At 44.9% G+C, this 18,194-nt stretch overlaps 1 pseudogene; it reads right to left on the reverse strand.

Moving 5' to 3' along the window:
* Nucleotides 1–1,431: 1,431 nt before the first annotated feature.
* On the reverse strand, nucleotides 1,432–17,226 carry LOC125524251 (annotated as a pseudogene).
* Nucleotides 17,227–18,194: the final 968 nt, after the last annotated feature.

The raw sequence follows: 18,194 nt of genomic DNA on the forward strand, positions 1-18,194 counted from the left end.
TGGTTAGGAAACATAACCATCTTTGATTAACGAGCTAGTCAAGTAGAGGCATACTAGTGACGTTTAGTTTGTCTATGTATTCACACAATATTATGTTTCGGTTAATACAATTCTAGCATGGATAATAAACATTTATCATGATATAGGAAATAAAATAATAACTTTATTATTGCCTTAGGGCATATTTCCTTCATTAACTTTTCTGGATAGTCAATGATCAATGTGGGCCCTGACCATTGGTGAACAACGGCCGGTCAACTAGGAACCGACCGAACTAGAAAATAAAATATAAACGAACCAGGAACCCTTTTTTTAGCGATCAATCCAGGAACTGAGCCCACGCTCAAGAGATTGAATTGGACCGGCCCATGAGCAGAAGGACGTGAGCACCAATATCCATAACTGGTGCATAAGGCGCCAACTAGGAGCACCCCTCGCCGTAGGGGCGTACTCACATTCAGCTTTCTGGGTGCACAGGACACCAGGTGCAAAATTGTCTTCTTGGTAATTTGGTGTATAGTATAGTGTGTGACACCTTGTTTTCAGATGTAAATCATGTGTGATTTTACACTAGGACAAGGTGTCATTTTCTCTCCGGGTCCATTGCTCCCTTGCTGGGCTGTTGGCCATCGACGTGCGATTACAAGGTTGAACTAGCTGGGCTGACAACGAGTCTGGCATCATCAGCTCGCTGCGCACCTAGCACCCAAAGGTTCACGGACAGGTAACCCAAGAACCCATCCATGAGATAAAAACCAGAGCAACTTCTCTTAACTATATCTTTGCGTTTGAGGGTCGTGCGGTCAATGTTGACACGCACAGCTTAGCTAGATTTCTCTTACTTTAGCTCCGGGTTGTCATGTTTGATTTGGCCAACCAAATGACACAAATTGTATCTCACTAGTTATGGTTTTTTATTAATAAAGTTGGCTTACCCCTAAAAAATGGTAACCCAAGAACCCATTGAGTGACCCGTTGGCGACGAGAAGCTTGAAAAGCTATGGAGGGTGCTCTACTGCAATTGTGTGGTATTGCACAAGAGGTGACGCTTGGCCGTGGACGACCACGTCACGTTGACAAAGAGAACTTTATTCCAGAGCAGGAGGAGACCCGTTGCACAAGGCTAGCAGGGAGCAGTGGTACCTCCGCTCGTACTTTGGAGCCTCGGTCGTCTCGCGGTAGCACACTAGATGTTCCCCAGAGCCCGATCGAGACCACCGTCCTTCTATATAGGACCTTGAGTGGCCTGTGGCGCGCATGGGCGTCAAGGAAGACCGGGCTCGAGGTGATGATGTGATGTTCGAGAGACGAAGTGGCGATTTATTTATTTATATAGGTACATGGATGAAAATACCTTTTTTTTTTACAAAAAATAGGGTGTGTGCATTGAAGTTTGTATTCATGCTAGACTGTTACAAAACATAACGGTCATTAACGTGCAACAGGACCCATGGACATTGCAAGTACCCTCTTAGCATTTTCTTCCATGTCAAATGCGGTGCTGCTCTGGCTTATATCAGCGGACTGGTCACCTCCATAAGAACCATAACTCAGATTCGGGTTGCCCCCGCTACCAGTGGTGTGTAATTCGACATTCACGTCTCCACTGGCATGGCCCTCCTCGAGCTCGATGCACTCCTGTAGCTGTGCCACAACATCTGTCATTGTGGGTCGTTGCGTCAACGCATACGAGGTGCACTTTAGTGCGATATCTGCCACCTTCCACACACTGTTAACATCGTATATTCCACGCATGCGCGCATCAACCACACTTTCAATGTTGCCTAGTGCCATCCGTTTTCTTGCCCACTGGATGATGCTAGTTGGCTCTGCCTCCCGCGGTATGGCTGGCTTCCCTGTAATCAACTCCAAAAGGACAACACCAAAGCTATACACATCGCTCTTGGCTGTTGGCTGCATCGTCGCTTGGTACTCAGGATCGACATATCCCGGCATGCCCACAAGTGTGTTTGTGGACACATAGGTGTCACTCTCACTATTGAAGGCCTTGGACAGTCCGAAGTTGGCAATCCTAGCCTCCAGCTTCGTGTTTAAGAGGATGTTTGTGGCCTTCACATCCCTATGAATCAAGGGTGGGTTGCATCCCTTATGCAGATACTCTAATTCCGCACATCAACATACCAGCTAGTGCCCAAGTTTCTAGAAACATAAAAGGTTCGGGAACAACGAACTCAAAATATTGAAGGGTGCACCTTGCGCAGATTCAAGTGCAATTCGGAGTCTCCGTCTCCAGGGTAAACATCCCTCGATGTTTTTTCTTCCTACAATCAGATTGCAATTTTCTCAGTTTAAACTACTTAAGAGACAGTGAAATCGGAAAGAAATGACTAAGAACCTCTATACCTTCAATATGGTCTTGCAGGGTCCCTTCTGACATGTACTCATAGACAAGTGCCATGTACTCCCCGTCATTGCAGTAACCAATCATGGAGACAAGATTCTTGTGGTGAATCCGGGTCAAAATATGAGCCTGGATAAATGTTTCTAAGTTATCACCTTCCAATCCTAAATTTGCTGACAAAACATTTCAACCCATAAACATCAATTGTGGCCCAAGAAAGAAGTTTTTACCTCCGCGAGGAACTCCTTAACGCCTTGATTGGAAGACTGAGAGCGCAATTTCACTGCCACCTGAGTGCCATCTTCTAGGAAACCATCATAGACGTACCCGAACCCTCCTCGACCGAGTACTCGCTGGAAGTTGTTCGTTATCATCTTGAGCTCTTCATATGTGAACCGACGACTCTCAAGTCGCAGCGAGCCGTCCCCGTAGACATCGCTTCCTGATGCATAGCTCGCCATCGGATCATTTTGTGGCTTCACGGAGTTGTTCATCGAACCTATGTGTAGAATAGCACAACTAACATTAGTAGTGTCCACAGATCCATTGGGGAAAATATTACTCCTCGGGAAGCCCCCCCCCCACCTAACCCCAAAAAAGAATAACAAAACAGACGCCCCCCCCCCCAAGTTTTGTTTGATGTCAGCATCTCTTAAGTTTGACTAAGCTTTCATGAAAATGTGTCAACATCTAAAATAGTAAGTCAATATCGAAAGATTTATCCTGAAATATGTAATAACAACATATCTATTGTGTACAATATTGATATTTTCAGTTAATTTGGTTACACATAAGAAAGTTGAACCTAAGGTAAATCTTAGGTATCTATTTTTTGTGAAGAAAAGTAGACAATTGGTGTTTTAATGCCAAAACCTCACCTTGTTTTTTTCGCCTCAGAAAGTAAAAGATTAGTGCCATTGCTACCACCACAACCACAATTACAGGGACAACAATTTTGATGGTCAGCTTGCTCTTTATTTTAGCTGGCTGGCATGAATCACCATTGGCGCAGAGGTCTGGATTGTTGTCATATCTAGGAAGACATGAAACGAAGAAGCATAGATAAATTGATCAAGTATCATGTCAGATATGGGAATTAAAATCAATAAAAAAATACCTTAAATTCAGGGAGCCATCTTGAACTCTTTTGAGAAGTCCAGAGGGCATTGATCCACTGAGCTGGTTACCTGACAAATCTCTATAGGAAAAAAGGCTATTTACATTGCTCAAAGCAGTCACATGAATGGGTAAATTTTGATAAAAGTTATCTGACTTACAGAACTGTCAGTGATTTTAACTGTGAAAGAGCATATGGGATTGAGCCTATCAAATTATTATTTGACAGATTCCTGCAAGATATGAAACATGGTCCTTTTTGTTAGCATTTTTTTCACCAAGCCATCAACTATAAAAGAGGCCAAAATAGATCCAGAAGTACTCTATACGTACAAGTATTGGATGTTCTCGAGGCTTGCAAAAGAAGAGGATATATCACCACTGAGACGATTGGAGGACATGTTTCTACATAAAGAAAACATTAAGTGATCAACTTTACTCCACGGTAGCAATGAAACCATCATGTTATTTTGACATTTCTAATTATAATTGTCCCTAACATAAATATATATTCCATGCAGATATGAACTACTTACATGCTTCTGACCCTTGGAGGGCTTGCATTGGCATAGTCACAAGTCAACGTATCCCATACCATATTATTAGGAACGCATGGGTCACCCATCCAGTTCTTCATCACCTTATACTTTGTCTTGATCGCAGCCATGGCAGACACTGCAGTTAGTAACACCAATTGTTTGGTTCACATTTGCCAATTCTCCGTTGCCTTAAAACATATGAAAACTTACATACTACTTAAAAACTGCACTCTAGCTTTATTGTAACTGCAATTTTAAGTCAGTACTAGTATAATGTTATATATGGAGTGACTTGAGAGGAGGCTGGTTAGATGTCGATCAAAAAACTTTGAGACGATGTTGATCAGGTTTGACAATAATTTTAGAAAAAATGTGATTTAATTTGCTTTTTAGGCGTGCACTATTGTGGCCATGTACATATTTTATACGTGTCTATACAGAATGCACATACCATCCCTGGAGTCTGTGCCGATGATGGTAGTAGGGATGACGGAGAACACCTCAAGAGCGTTGAGTACAGGTGGCAGTGTTGAGTTGGGTGCGGCGATGATGGAGATGTTGTACTGGCTCTTCCGAGAGGGCAAGCTATTGTAAGTGGCGCTGCCATAGAGGTACTTGGGCGTGAAGCCGTTTGGGTGCCATGGCTCGCCGTTGATGCTGACGAAGAATTCGCGCACGTTGTTGCTTGTGAGGAGCTGCAGCTCGGAGAAGTGCATGATGGCGATGTACCCCGGCGATGGGTCGTTCGACTGCGCCACGGGATCCCAGGAGAACTCTATGCCGTTGGACGCATTCCGGCGCGGCATGATTGCCTTCTGCATCACCGCAGTCGGCACTTCGAACAAGTCGCCTTCTTCGTGTTGCACCGTGTTCGTCGTTGTTATCTCGGTCCAGGTTGCCGAGTTGACCTGAGGGACCCATATTCTATCGTGTGGGTTGTCCGGATACCTGATCAATTGTGTCACGTAGGGTTAGTGCCATTGAAGAAATGAAAACTTAGAGGAAAACAATGGATGTTCAAAATGGAGGCCAAGCTAGTCCACATACCCTGGGTGGATAGGAAATTCGAAAGAAAAAAATCAATAATTTTCTATTTTGTTACAACAAACATGTTGTGCCTTAACTGCATGCGATTTTTTTGGAAGAGATGGCATATTTTGATCTAGGCAAAAAAGAAAACGGAAATGTTAACGACCACATGTGTGGGCGTTGACCAACTCACCCACACGCCTCCATCACTGTCCAGTAACTTTTGCACGAATCTTGGCACGAATTAGCTGATTTTATATGCCACGTAGGACAACTCGCGTGTGTGGTGTGTGTGAGAGGTCGCCCACACATCCGCTTTATCACACGGAGGGACCGGTGTGTGGGTGACGGTGTCCTGGGCTAGGGGGTACTCACCACGTCGTCTCCCGATCTATTAGATTGGGCCGAGGACCCCCATGGCCGTATACTCATGGGCCAGTTCGGACAGTTGCCGCATACAAGGAAGATTCCACAGACTTGGCGATCAAGACAAGGACTTCTCCCCACCGGCGTATTCGGCTAGGACTCTTGTTATCCTAGGCCTCTGGTGCATTATATAATCCTAGGCCAGGCTAGTCGATAGAGGATCATATACAACAATCATACCATAGGCTAGCTTCTAGGGTTTAGCCTCTTTGATCTCGTGGTAGATCTACTCTTGTACTACCCATATCATCAATATTAATCAAGCAGGAGTAGGGTTTTACCTCCATCGAGAGGGCCCGAACCTGGGTAAAAACATCGCGTCCCTTGTCTCCTGTTACCATCCGGCCTAGACGCACAGTTCGGGACCCCCTACCCGAGATCCGCTGGTTTTGACACCGACATTGCTGCTTTCATTAAGAGTTCCGCTGTGTGATCGACAAAAGGATCGATGGCTCGCCTGCAGATCAACTGCGACTTCGGCATCTTCATCACCAGCTCGACTGGTCACCTTGGTTCGACCAAGAATTACGCCCCGTGTTCGGATCACCATGTTCGGACGAGGTCCTTCATCAAACATCAGCTCCGATCTCTATCAAGATCACGGAGGAATCATCCATGGAGCTCGGGGGCTCCACGTCAACATTGCCCTCAAGCGACCGTGCTGTTTTCATGGACAGCGAACTCGTATCTGCTGCCATCACCTCCTCGAGTATCGCTTTGACGATCGCTTTGGTGGAATTGTGCGTAATTGAGTCTAAAACAATCATGCAAAATTTCGTCGAGTTTCGATGGAGGAATCTCCGACAATCTACGATATACAGGAACCCTGTCAAATCTGGACGGGAATCTGGATGAGTTTAGGGCGTGGTGTCCAGCTTCTAGCTCGAACGTCCTTTGAAAGATCCAACCGTTGATCGGCTGCGGAAATCCCATGTCTACCACCCCTCCAAATTTCAGCTCGATCCAACGGTTAAAACTCCGGGAAACTTCCGATGAGTGGACCGATTTTCGGATCTGTTTTCTGCGCGAATACGGATCCGACCCGAATTCATGTTTCTTTATGAACGTGATATTGGACAACCTTTTTTAAGGAATTTTCTTCTATGGTATTGTGCGTTGTTTTTGAACACGTACCCATAAAATTTTAAGCCTCCTTCGAGGTAATCTTCACCATCACGCTGGTGTCAAACCAGTCCGGCAATATTACTCCACGGCTGTCGACCTACGCTACACACGTCGCCGCTTTATTGAGCCGAGCTCAATTTCTTCGATCATCATCTCGGCAAGCCGAACAAGAGTTCGGCATCGCGAAGGATAAATCATCACCAACATCGCCGCCCCACGGATTACACGGAGCGGGCATACCGGCATCGCCGCACGGTCACTTCATCAAGCCGGCATCGACCACGTCACGATCTGCATCGGCAGCGCCGCACTACTGCTTCTTTAAGCTGGTGTCCATCATGCCGACCTACTTCGACTCATCGGCTGACGTCGAGGCTTCGACATCTCGGCTGGACCGGGGGCTTCGCCATCTCTTCATGAACCTACTCCGGACACTTCGGCGTCACTAGCCGACCAGCTCCGTCACGTTAGCTGGGCCGAGGGCTTTGCCTCGGCGAGTCAACCTTTACCAGCATTGCCATGCCGTCGTTTTATCGCCCATCAGGCAATGGGTGTGTGGAGCGAGTCCCAATTTTGGGAATCACCTTCCTTCGGATTGCTACAACAAATAAACCAGGTGCTATCAATCCCTAATATTTTTTGCTTGTTGGGGTTCATTTTTCCTAAGGAATTATTACTCTGATTTGTCCATCATATGTACACAGGGCTATCAAATGGTGGCCGCATTCACGACAGTCGCATGGTGGTTCGGTCAGTTTTCGTACATAGTCCGGCGAACGCCGCATCCGGATCTCGGACCGACCTGCGAATTCAGGCTTTGCCACGCCTTTACCGCATCACGCCGACGCCCTGCATCGACATTGACTTCGGCGCCAGGCCACATTTCTTTTATTTCTCACTTTGCATAAATTATTTATTATGCAATGATTTTTTTAATTATTATTATTACTATTATCTCCGGTTTGCACTATTTTTTGTGCGCAGGAAAATGATCCGGGGACTTCGTCGTCACTCTGCCGGTCTGCATTGACCGTGCTATGTCACCTCTTCGGCATGTCGAGCTCTCCGCTCCGCCACCTCGGGACCGGCTTGGGGGATGGAACCTTGTCCCGCATCAAGCTCGGACCGCGTCATCAATGCCGAACACATTAACCAGCTAAGTCGCTTTCATGCTCAAAGTTTTAATTTTTAACTTGTGTTCGGTTCGACCTAGCATTATACTTTTTTGGAAAAAAAGTTGTTTGTAAAAAATTTCCTTGTCCAAACTTTGATTGTGACGGACAAATTCAAATACCCCGTTTACTTGGGGGCTTCCTTTATGAAGCTTTTCCTGTTGCATATGATTATACTTGTACGGCTTCGTTCCTTGTTCGTGTATTACGCCACAATATGCACCATATTGACTTAAGCGATTTGCAAGCTGGGTTGCCTCGCTCCTGTGTTTACCCCTACGTTCCCGATTGTTCGGCTAGGGAGTAAAGGGAGCACCTCTGCGATTGTCACGATCGGCTCACCCGAGCCGGACCTCAGACTGGGTGAAGCCGAAAGCTAGCGCTCTTATAGTTTTTAATGATGGTCGGCACACAATGGAACTCATGAGTACAAAAAATCTATCGCACAAGTCTCATAATAACAATGAGCACCGAAGAAAGGTATCGGTGGGGGTACTATTTTCTTCGAAGATGCTTCTTACACTTAGCAGTAATATAGCATAAGTTCCCTGAGCGCGCTTTGTCTGCTACAGCCTTATGGCCTAATTGCCTGGTTATTGGAAACACCATCGATATTCTCGACCGATGGAGTACATAACACTTTTCGGTCCTTGACCGAAGAGGGAGAAGCCGACGGTCGGTTAAGACGCGTTTAAAGTTCGGTTGAACATAGATATGATATAAGTACTTCGGTACATGCAATCATTCTCCTACCCAAGTCACTTGGGGGCTCTTAAGTTTATTTGAGCCGTTTTATGATAAGTGTTCTTCTTCTTAGTCATTGCAAAGTTTTATTATTATTTATCACTCCTTTTTTTGGCACGAGTGTGCGGTCACTAGTCGGGGAGCCTAATTTCTCTCTCAAAGCCGCTAGAGTTTAGTTTGCTAAACTTGATGAGAAGTACTCCGCCCTCGGGATAGGAGGTTGAAGCCGTAGGCTGACCCGCTCGAAGTCTTGAGATAGGATGTATCATGTGAAAGCACGACAGAAGCACTTCTCTTTTCTAAGACCAATTTTTGGATTGGCACCGAACACTTGATATTGTTCGGACGTCATGTTTTTATTGACGTTCCTTGGTTTTCCAAGCTTTTTGGCACTTTTAAACTATTTGTGCTTTTCCAGCATTAGTCTCGTAGTGCAACGCCGGACACCTTTTAGGGATTCGGCAAAAACATTCTCAGATATTGCTATATATGCATTGGTTTTGAATTGTGTCTTCGGTCAATAGTTGGGTTGCCCGGCTCCTGCACTTGCTTCCTACGTTCCGTTTTGTTCGGCTAGGCATGCAAAGGGAGAACCACTGAGATTGTGCTTCCAACTCACATGGTTAAGCACCTCAGTGGAGAAAGCCGAAAACTGTCTGTCACAATAAGCGTAAACTGGTCAGCGATCCGATGACTATGTTAAATAATAGGCCGTTCATAACATTGGCCGAAGTGTTTACGGCTTGACCTCGACCGTCGCCGAACACTACCGGGGGCTATTAACTAGCTTCCCAAACTAAATCCTCGATATTTTGCTCTTACATTGGAGCTGAGGTTTTATGATCATGCTTAGCATGACAACCCAAAGAAAGGAACCGATAGCGGGACTATTTTCTTTGGAAGACATTTCTTCTGTTAAATAGTAATATAACTCTCTGCGTACCTTTGTTTATAAAACCGTATGGCCAGATTGCCTTGTTTGTTGTAAATCTTTGCCCTCATAAAGGCTTTATAAAGTAGGACAAACACTCCTCGGCTACTGGCCGAGGATGTGGAAGCCGATGGTCGGTCAACAAAGTTTTGTACAATGCGGATACGAGCATTAATGACGTAAAGTACTTGGATACATAGAGTCATTACACATAATTTGTGATTTTACTATGGATATTGATCCTTAATTCGGCCACCCGTGCCCGCATTAAGGCTCGGGGGCTACTGGGCTTCGGGCTTATTATTTACAAATATTAAAAGGGCACATTGATCCCCTGATCTGGTGTTACCACCCGACCAGTGTCTCGAGGGCTACTGCATTGCTTGTCCAATACAGAAAATTCTATGTGCAATATAGTTTCCGAGGAGATTTTGATCCTCGGGTTGGTCGGCCGCACCCAACCTAAGTCTCGAGGACTGAGCACGCCGCTTTTAGTGTCCCGAAGTATTCTGCCAAGTTTGGACTTGATCCTCAGGCCGATTTTGCAAATCGACCTGAGTCTCAGCGGCTACTGTGATCAGCGGTCTTATGTCATCCTTCATGTGCATCTCGGGTTTTAGACCGATACCCACCTTGAGGCACTACAAGAAACTTGTTAATACATGACGGTCCTAGTCTGTCACAGATCAGGCAAAAACTGTCATGTGTGCCCATCCTTGACGGATCCGAAATCCGTCATGTATATCGCGTCATAATTTGACATCGTGCCTTCCATGACGGTCCTTGGCCGTCATGGATCTGCCCCAAGCCCGCCAAGCCCAAACTAGGCTGTGACGGAACAGACCGTCACCGATTTACATGACATGGCTGCAACATGCGTCTACGTGGATCTGACGTGGAGGATAGCATGGCCCATGTTGTAACCAGCCCAATTGGCCCAATATTTTTGGTGGACAATTTTATCTTCATCCTGCTATTAGCCCACCTGTTTTTTTAGTCCCAACCGATTAGCCCCTTTTTTGTCCAGGTTGTACAATTTACAATAGGAAACCCAAATTATATTCATTCAAAAAATAGCAATTGTTTACATGACAATACAGTGTTCCAACTATCAAGCCTGATTTGAAAAAAAATAACAAAGCTTAATATTAGAACATCATAAGCATATCTAGAAGGCGCTATAAGCATTTTTGGAAATGCACTACTCGCTAATTTCAATGTCCAACACTAGCTACACCACCGCTTGAAGGCAGCTCTCCAGACCCAAATAATTCCTGCTAACAAACTACGAACTCCGGTAAGACGGATTACACGCCAATCTGCATAGAATCAAAACAAATACAAAATTATAATTATAAGAAGTTAAAAAAGCCAGCTCCAAAATGAATCCAGAGAGTAATAATATTATTTGATTTTCTGGACACACCACTACTATATTAAGGTACCACGTAATTGTGGGCAACGCACGTGGAAAAAAGCTGACTAGTTACAAGTTCAATAAATTGTTCTATAAATGTGACATTTTATCATCCAAACATAAAAAGGTCAACATCATTTTAAAACAAAGGACAAACAGATCATTTCATATTCATAAGTAGGTCAACAAAATCAAGTTTATATGCGCATGACAGGACTTGTATATCAGAATAGATGATCACATACAATGCAATGTAGTTCATAGTCAATAAAACATGGAAAAATGTAATACTATACTTTTTTCATCAATTAAAGCTAGTTTCTGTCAATAAGGTTATTCCTGCATGTAATGGAAAATAAAAACACACAAAAGGAAAGAACATTTTAGGCAATTAAATGATCCAAAGTTCAATATGAGAAGTGATGAAGAATTGAGACAGTAGATGTTGAGTATGCAAGTAATAACACTGAACAATTGAACTATGTAGCCGAACAAACTGTCCTAAATCGGAAGCAAAAAACAATATAACATCTACTATTAGTAATCTTAAATAAAAGCACACAATTTTCACTTCCATCACTACTTCAGATTGCAATTCTGTGTACACGCATTTCCGGAAGTACGGTAGTACGAAATCCATCACCTCTGCTGTAGTAAGCAAAATAACTGAACATTAATTAAACTGTTAGCTTGCAAACCCAAAGAAGAATGGAAAACAAAAGGATTATTTATATGACTACATGAAGAAGTTAGGTAGTCACTAAATTAGACATCAAGGCAGTAATGAAGTTCATTTCAAGGAATCATGGAAACAGAAGCATTATTTATACAACAATATTGAAAAGTCACCTATTTGAACAAAGCAGAAGTAATCATACAAAGATTAGCATGCTAGAGAAACAATGGTACAGCTGGATGATGATGTACTTGCATTAGCGTTGTTTGCAACCATATTAATACAAAACTTAAAGAGTCAATTAGAAACACAAAAGAATAAGGGAGGATAATTTTCTATACAAGCAATCAGCTGAAAATTATGTAAAGAAAATTCTGCCAGCATATACATTGTAGCACACATTCCTTAACAACTAAGAATGACAGTAAACAAGTAACAGAGACTAACTTCAAGATAATTAACACAAACTGGGCATAAACATAGGCTAAGTTCAACTAAAAATATGTAATGTTCTGGACAATATTAACTCAATGTTTGAATCAAATTCGGCACCAAAGGATTTTTCATCTAACTCGATGTCTATGCTGCAAGTTCATCTCAAAGCACCAACACATACAGTACTAAGCAATACTTACTTGCTAAGTGAACTTCAAATGGCATGCAAAATATTAACAAAGAATAATGTACTGTAGTGAACTATGAAACAAGAAAATAATTGATAAATAGTGAACTAATAGTTAGGAAAGCGCAGCTTGAATTGATCATGCTTCGCTTATATTCAAGGACAGGTAGAAAAGCTAATCTATCATCCATGTTACTTCTATTCATGAACATTCATCAGCTTGCACGAGAACTACACATTATTTTATTACATGGGAAAAACAATTAATTAATCGTTATTTGATACAAGCAGAATCAGAACCCATGAACACCAAGAGATGGCAACTCTAGTAGAGTATGGATGCAATGCATGATATCAGGGACATGGTCCAATGCAGATTTTATGCACACGAAAATATATGTACAGTTAGAATTTTACAGATACCACACAACAATCCACACCTTGAACTCACAACAGTACACAACTTGAATAGCTCAAATGTACAGCTAGAATAATTCACATCAAGAATACAACAAGCGAAAGAATGGGAGGGTATCATGCTCACCATGTTCTGCTCGAGGACTATGGCATCAACTTCGATCAGGTGGGAGATGTACAGAATACAATGTGCAAAGCAAAGATATTAATGTGACAACTGGATGTGCAGTTTCATTTCATTATTACTGAAATGCAAATGTTGTCTCAACTGAACCAAATTCTGAAAGTACTATACCTTCCCAAATGTATAATTTACTATCTGGAGTCTTAAAGAATTGATTCAAATGCATACTAACTGAACTAAGAAGGAACAATGTTCAATGGCTAGCTGCACATTACTTTCCCTTTCTTCATGATATACTTGAAGTTTGTCTTGCATAAAGTAACAAGTATCTATTCAAAAATTTATTACTTGGAATTATAATGAACTAACATTAGAAACCCAAAAGCTGTGCAACACTGACCATCCTTTGGATAATAATAAACAGAACATATTTTCCATCTTTGCATCAGACAAAAAATTACTAGTCCTTGAAATGTGCCAACTAAAATGAAATACCGGCTCCACATGCCCTGATGTCCTCTGCCCAATCATGCAATGTTCGAACTTACAGAATTCGTGAGATATATATCTGTCAACAATCACTATGCAATCTAAGTGAAAATGCAAGCCTTAACCTATGCTGAATATAGATCAGGAATCTAAAGTGATCTGTCACAAGTGTATATTGGATGAAATAAAATAAGCAGAGGATGCCATAGAGGAGGAAGGCTGAAGAAGTTCATTGGTGTTGCAGTGGTCGCACTACAGGTCGGCCACCACCGTAGCGCGGCAGAGTAGGTCGCCACAGTATGCACAGCCACGCCGGAGAGGCGGTAGAGGAGGTCGAGGTCGCCGCCGTCCAGCCCAACGCGCACAAGCGCACCGAGCTAGGGGACGCAATCCAGGAGGTGGAGAGGCGCGATGGGGCGCGCTGTCCGACGGAGAGGAGCCACCGGAGATGCCCCGGTGATGGACGTGGTGCCGCAACCGAAACCCTAGCCATGGGCTAGGGGTCGTGGGCAGGCACCGGAGACAGGTAGTGGCAGATCCAACTGGACTGGAGGAGGGCGAGGTTGGAGAATAGCTCGTCAGTGTGCTATACGGTGGCGGACGTCGCCGCAATCAATGGGTGTTGGTCGCGGCGCGAGGGGTGGCATGAGAGAGAGAGTTAGGTTGCCAGAGTGATGGATGGGTGGGGGATGCGAAGGATCTGACATCTGCCGGAGGTGCGAGGTGAGAGGAGGGAGGGGGAGGGCCGACGGCGAGCTGTGGGTGGAGGGATGGGAAGATCTGGTGAGTGGCGGCGATGGGGAATCGGGAGGGGGCTGCGTGGAGGAGGAAGAGAGGAGGGGGCCGAGGAGGAGTGCGTTAGGGTTAGCCTTTTATATGCGGGACGGTTGGGCGGGCTTTAGACGGGCTTGCGGGGCTGGACCAGACCATCCATGACAGATTCTGAAATTTTCATCGCAAATCCGTCACGAATTAACAAGTTTCTTGTAGTGAGGGCTACTGACTATATATCTCGGCAGAGAATAAATTGCACCAATCAAAAATATTGACAAAAATCGGCCCACATTCGGGGTGGTGCACCACCTCGGAAGCAGTCCGGCATAAAGCTCGGGCGCTAGTGGCTGGTTCCATAGAGGGCATTTCCGGCATTAAGCTCGGCTAAACTCCTTCAAACTTCTTTGAACCAAGGTGATTTACGACACCTCGGATATAATCCGGCGTTGGAGCTCGGATACAGTCCGACGTTGGAGCTCGGATACATAGTCCGGCGTTGGAGCTCGGATACATTCCGGCATTAGAGCTGGGAAGCGGTCCGGCGTTGGTGCTCGGCTGCAAAAGATACCTCGAATGCAGTCCGGCGTTGGAGCTCAGACGCAAGAGGACACTGCCTCCCGGGAACAACTTCAAACCCGAGGTGTGGCATAAAGATAAACAAGGCATTGATAAAGGCCGGAAACTTAAAGGGGCTCCTCGGATACCCGACGTGTAAACTCGTCGAATGCATTTCGGCGATCCTCAAGATCGAAGAAAAGAAGATTTGTTGAACCAGTTTTCAAGACCGACGACCGAAGATGAAGAATGGTTCGGAAGAATCGAGGAGTGTCCCTAACTTGAAGACCGGTTCAGGGGGCTACTGACGGTGTCCTGGACTAGGGGGTACTCACCACGTCGTCTCCCGATCTATTAGATTGGGCCGAGGACCCCCATGGCCGTATACTCATGGGCCAGTTCGGACAGTTGCCGCATACAAGGAAGATTCCACAAAGACTTGGCGATCAAGACAAGGACTTCTCCCCACCGGCGTATTCGGCTAGGACTCTTGTTATCCTAGGCCTCTGGTGCATTATATAAACCTAGGCCAGGCTAGTCGATAGAGGATCATATACAACAATCATACCATAGGCTAGCTTCTAGGGTTTAGCCTCTTTGATCTCGTGGTAGATCTACTCTTGTACTACCCATATCATCAATATTAATCAAGCAGGAGTAGGGTTTTACCTCCATCGAGAGGGCCCGAACCTGGGTAAAAACATCGCGTCCCTTGTCTCCTGTTACCATCCGGCCTAGACGCAAAGTTCGGGACCCCCTACCCGAGATCCGCCGGTTTTGACACCGACAGTGGGCGTTTAGCAGTTCGCCCACACACCAGTTTTCAGTCACGCACAGGGTTGGTGTGTGGGCGTTTGCCATCTCGCCCACACGCCCGCCTCCTATCCCACACCCAACTGCCAGTTGCCATGCGTTTTGCAGTGTACATGGCAACTGCCCTAGTGTGATTGCAAGCAGATGGCAACTCTCTCTTTTTTTTATCCGAACATGTCAGTTGCCATATGTTTTATATGGTACATGGCAAACTGCCCTAGCGTGCACGTAAGCAGATGGCAACTTTCTTTTTAAATGACAACTGCCCCAGCGTGCTTGTGAGCACATGGCAACTCTCTCTTTTACCCGAACATGTTTGTTGCCATGCCTTTTTTTGTAGCGCTACATGGCAACTGCCTAGTGTTAGTAGGTGGCAACTCCTAAAGTTTTGAAATCATGGCAACTGCAGTAGACCAGACCACACATGGCACCAACTGTAGTTGTCCAAAAAATGGTAATCTGGAATTTTTTTTACCTGAGATGGCAACTGCAGTTGAGCAAACATGGCAACTGTAGTTGTCCGATATGGCAACCGTAGTTCAGCGACATAGCAACTGCACTTAAACGAACATGGACGAGGGTCCGGCCCATGGCAACTGCGGGGTGCGTGGTAAAGTGTCACGTGAGGCGTGCAGGACCACGAGGTACGAGGCCTGACGTACCGGGCGTGTGGGCGTTATCTATTTCGCCCACACGCACGCGTGTAAGAGGGACCGGAAGGAAAAAAAGAAGCGTGTGGGCGCTAGTTGTTTTGCCCACACACAGACGTGTGAGCTGATCCTCTTAGGCACCACACAGAACGTGTGGGCAGATTTCTTAACGCCCACACGTGTGGCAGTTAGCGGCGTCCAAAAAAAAAGAAAGATTATTTTTCCTTTTTCTCCAGATCACAAAATACGTCTTTTCTTCATTACAATTTGTACGCAGAGTCGCAGATAGAAGACATGAACATATTTATTTCCCACAACCTTTATATTGTTTCGATTTTTGTTACTGGTTTCTCAAATTTGTTGTTCACCCGGGAACATATGCTTGGGAGGCAAAAACCGGAGAAAAACTTTGCTTGGTATCTGATTCACCTGATGACATTGTTTTCGCTGGTTGGGCCGAAGTTGAGCCTGGACGAGAGGACGAGGCCCTGCGCCGTGGTTGCCTGCGGGTAGAGTGTCCTGTGCAGCAGCCTCAGCTTCAGGCTAGAGATGAAGGGCGTCCCGGCGCCTGTGTTCACCAGGCAGACCTGCAAGAAGTCGTCCGGCACCACAACAATAACCTCTGTGGACATCATCCCTTCCGGCCCCCGGGCGGCCTGTCAAGGCCGTCGTAGTTTCCATACATGAACCTGGCTCGGACAAGGTACTTGAGTCCGGACGTGAGAGAGAGGAGCGTGTAGCAATTGCGCGGGCCAGTGGCGAAGCTTCGCAGATTGTGCCAGCTCCTGCCGGTTGACGGGGTTAAATACTCGGCCGAGATGTTGTGGTTGGTGCCGGTGTCAGTGAAGCCGGCATCCGGAGTATAGGGGATTTTGGTGGTGTCTTCCAAGTAGCTCGTCTTGCCTCGAAGGCCGCAGTCTATGCTTATGAACCCTTCAGTGCAAACAACATGCGATCAATCCTTCAATCACGCACAGACACAACATGTACACAGTTCGACTGTGCATGCCTACGATCCATACGTTGCAAAAGAAAATGAAAATTTTCCGCAGGAAGAAATGTAAGAGAATGTAAAATTGTGTTGTGAACATGGGATCAATATTAGAAAATACCGTTGCTGTCAGGCTGGGCGCGAGCTTGGAGTACCCCACCCGCCGCACCGGCGAGGCAGATAAGCAGTAGCCACCGTGTTGGCGCCATTGTTCGGGGCGTTGATCGCTCCATTGCACAAACAAGCCGGCAATGCAGCACAATATATATGTTCGATACCAGTTCGTGTAAAGGTAGGATACAGATAGTATATATTTGATTCTAGGTGCTCCATCCATGTCTCGTTCACTGGGCCTACTTGTCGTACACCGTCACTTGTACGGTTGTGTAAGGCCGGAAGTTGACTTGCCTGCCTATGAACTTGTCAACGCCCTTGCTCTTCTCACAATATTCTAAGCACGAGTTGGGCGGCTGGTTCGGTGGCTCTTCTGACTTTATAGCTCTAGAACTGGCCGACGGAGGTTGTGCATATGTACCTTATTTGGGAACTCCAATTCCATAGGTTTACCCTCGATCGCCTAATATAAACAAAGATGTGGTGATAGAAACATGGCAACTGACACCGCCAGAAGCTCCTTCACCCTTCGTGTAAAAGCTAACCAAGTTGAAATGAGCGAAATACAAGTTGAGTATACCAAACTTTATAAATTGATCAATTGGACACTTTTTTAAAACAAACTTGGAATTAATAATCTATAAACTTGATCAATTTGCTATGGGCTTATTCAATGTTACAACAAACGGGTATCAATAAGTTCGAGTTATTATCAGGATATTTATGTCTCAACATGGGTGGTGAACAGGCGATGTAGCAATGGACTTTGTAATACCTCTTTTATCTTTTGTTTCTTTTGTAAGACTTGACAAAATAAGACAACTCCCTTCAAAAAAGTTTTCAAGAGTGCTTTAATTTTCTTTAACCTGCAGAGCAAGTGTGCAAAGTCTGATTACCTAAAACTACATGTTTTATAATTTTTCTTCTCTTATTTCTCTGTTGTGTGTCCATATAAACCATAATTTATTTTTAATTTTACATCAATGTGTAATACATAGAAGCTAATTGAGCGTAGCACAGATGGTTAAGTCCTAGATGACTCGCCATTGGTGTTTGCATTTTCTCCGATTTATTTCAGACTTTTCGGCGATGTTCCTTTGTGTATGTG

Source organism: Triticum urartu, chromosome 7 (genome assembly GCF_003073215.2).
Source record: "Triticum urartu cultivar G1812 chromosome 7, Tu2.1, whole genome shotgun sequence".
NCBI classification, from domain to species: domain Eukaryota; kingdom Viridiplantae; phylum Streptophyta; class Magnoliopsida; order Poales; family Poaceae; genus Triticum; species Triticum urartu.